Source organism: Pantherophis guttatus, chromosome 10, assembly GCF_059756535.1.
Source record: "Pantherophis guttatus breed Tessera chromosome 10, ASM5975653v1, whole genome shotgun sequence".
Taxonomy (NCBI): domain Eukaryota; kingdom Metazoa; phylum Chordata; class Lepidosauria; order Squamata; family Colubridae; genus Pantherophis; species Pantherophis guttatus.
Genome location: NC_142072.1, coordinates 26,791,274 through 26,794,491, shown reverse-complemented (window position 1 = coordinate 26,794,491; position 3,218 = coordinate 26,791,274).

Sequence of the window (3,218 nt, the reverse complement as noted above, 5' to 3'; positions counted from 1 at the left end):
TGCCTGCTGGCTGCCTGCAATTTGGCAGTTCGAATCTCATCAGGCTCAATGTTGCACCTTCCATCCTTCCAAGATTGGTAAAATGAGGACCCAGATTGTTGGGGGCAATATGCTGACTCTGTAAACCACCTAGAGAAGGCACTGTGAAGTGGTATATAAGTCTAAGTGCTATTGCTATGACACAATGAGGAGCATGAGAAATCTGTATGCCTTAGCAGAGTGTCTACCAAAGACAGGAAAGCAAGCAGAGAAATGTTAAGAAATGCAAAAGCTGAAAGAAAAGTAAGATTTTACACTTAGGCAAGAAAAATCATTGCACAGGTGTAGAATAGGTGTCACCTGCTCCATAGCAGCAAGTGTGACAGGGATTTAGGAGTCCTAGTGGACAACCACTTAAGCAGTGTGCTGCAGCTGCCCCAAAAACCAATGCAGTCCTAGCATTGACAGAAGAAGAGTATCAAGATTATAGAGCTGTGGTGGTGCAGTACTGGAGGCTACTTCTGCTGACTGCCGGCTGCCAGCACTTTGGCAGTTCAATTTTCATTGGCTCAAGGTTGGCTCAGTCTTCCATCCTTCTGAGGTTGGGAAAATGAGGACCCAGATTGTTGGGGACAAGATGCTGACTCTGTAAACCACTTAGAGAGGGCTGTAAAGCACTGTGAAACAGTATATAAGTCTAAGTGCTATTGCTATCACATGAAGTATTATTGCTGCTTTATATTGCACTGGTAAGACCACACTTGGAATACTGAGTTCAGTTTTGATCACCATGATACAAAAAAGATGTTGAGACTCTAGAAAGAGTGCAGAGAAGAACAATAAAGATGATTAGGGGACTGGAGGCTAAAGGCTCAAAAGCTTTGTTATTGTTATGTGTCAGTAACCCCGCAATTCAACTATCTAGAATTGCAGTCTGTAATGGATGTGTTGTATGTGTAATGAATGTGTTGGTGTAAAGTAAATTTAACAGAGTTGGAAAGGATCTTGGAGGTCTTCTAGTTCAACCTCTTGTTCAAGTAGGAGACCCTATATCAGAGGTCTTCAAACTTGGCAGCTTTAAGACTTGTGGACTTCAACTCCCAGAATTCTCCAGCCAGCATAACATAGCTGGCTGGAGAATTCTGGGAGTTGAAGTCCACAAGTCTTAAAGCTGCCAAGTTTGAAGACCTCTGCCCTATACCATTTTAGACAAATGGTTATCCGATCTCTTCTATAAAACCTGGCAATGATGGAACACCTACAACTTATGAAGGCAAGCCATTCCACTGGTTAATTATTCTGTCAGGAAAATTCTCCTTAGTTCTAGGTTGGTTCTCTCCTTGACTAGTTTCTATCCATTACTTCTTGTCTTGCCTTCTGATGCTTTGGAAAATAGGTTGACACCATTCTTCTTTACAGCAGTCCCTCAAAAATTGGAACAATGCTATCATGTCACCCCTAATCCTTCCTTTCACTGGACTAGACATACCCAATTTACTGGGGCCTAAGACTGAACCTTGGGTTACACCACTGCTTACTTCCCTCCATGTAGATGTAGTTCCATTAAGCATTACATGTGGAGTGTGTATAGTCCTTAACGGAACTGTCAACCAGTTATGAATCTATGCAGTGGTGATGCTATCTATCCCACATTTTTCTAACTTACTAAGAAGTAGGTTATGGTCTACTTTGTCAAATGCCAAGCATACTACATCCACAGCATTTTGCTTATCCACTAACTTAGAGACTTTGTCAAAGAATGAAAGTTTGGTTGTACTTTTTAAAAATATTTTTTTTAGTTTACTTTATTGTCATTGCACATGGTACAATGAAATGTCATCTTCAGTGTACATTGTAACTATAAAAACACAAACATAAATCCTTTACATTCTATATAATTGAAATTGAAAACCGATATTGCACTATACCATAGAATTCAATATGGTTATTGCCCTGGGATAGAAGCTGTTTTTCAGCCTATTTGTCCTTGTATTTATTATCCTGTATAGGCAGCGGGAGCTATAAAGCTCTTCTAAAGAGGGGAGAGGGCAACCAATGATCCTCTGGGCAATGACGTTGACCCTCTGGAGCATTGTCCTATCTGCCACTGTGCAATTTGCAAACCATAAACAGATGCAGTAAGTTAAAATACTCTCTATGGTGCAGCGGCAATTTTTCATTCAGTTGTTGTTTCCTGAGAAGTCTCAGGCAGTATAATCTCTGCTGGCCCTTTTGACCAGTGCTGCAATTTGAGTGTCCCAGGTCAGGTCCTTTTATGATAACACCCAGAAACTTAAAACTGGCCACTTGCTCCACTAGGTCTCCATTGATAAGCAAGGGCTGGATGTCTGATCTACTCCTTCTATAGTCCACTATAAGCTCCTTGGTCTTATTTGTGTTAAGGACCAGGTTATTGTCTCTACACCATGAAAGCAACCGTTCCACCTCATCTTAATAGGCAGACTCATTCCCCCCGCCATCAACCCCACCACTGTTGTATCATCTGCAAATTTAGTAATAATATTACTAGCCTGAGAACAATTAACCAGCGGAACAGCTTGTTTTCAGAAGTTGTGGGTGCTTCATTAGTGGAGGTCTTGTAAGAAGAGACTGGACAGCTGCTTGTCTGAAGTACTATAGGGTCTCCTGTTTGAGCAGGGGTTGGACTAGAAGACCTCCATGGTCCCTTCCAGCTCTATTCTGATTGATCGATCTTATGTTTTTAATCACTTTGCTTACCCTTCTCTGAGCAAGGGTCCGACTAGAATCCTATACTTTTGCTTTGCACAATATATTGGATTGTAAATTAAGGTCAAACACTGAACCTGGGCAAAAATGTGGTTGGATAGTTTTTCACTCTGCATTTTGCAAATAGTAACGTCCTTCCTTCCATCCTGCCCGTTTGTTTTTTTTAATTTGACGTTATCCTGTGCATATTTTTCATTGTGGAGTGATTCTAAAATAGATGTTACTATTAAAAAAAATTGAAATGCAAAGGAACTAAGAAAAAAACAAGATCAGCCATACTGAGATATGGGGGAAAAACGCAGAAAGGCGGAAAGATAAGCCACTTCCCAGCCTCCATCCAGGTATCGGAACCGGGACTCGCCCTCGCGCCTCGGCTCCACAGAAGCTCTGCACCCGGGGCAGGACAAGCGGAGGGAGGGGAGGCCCCACGCAGGAACAGCGCCTCCTGACGGCGAGAGGCGCCAATAGGAAGCCATCGGGAGGCGGGGTCA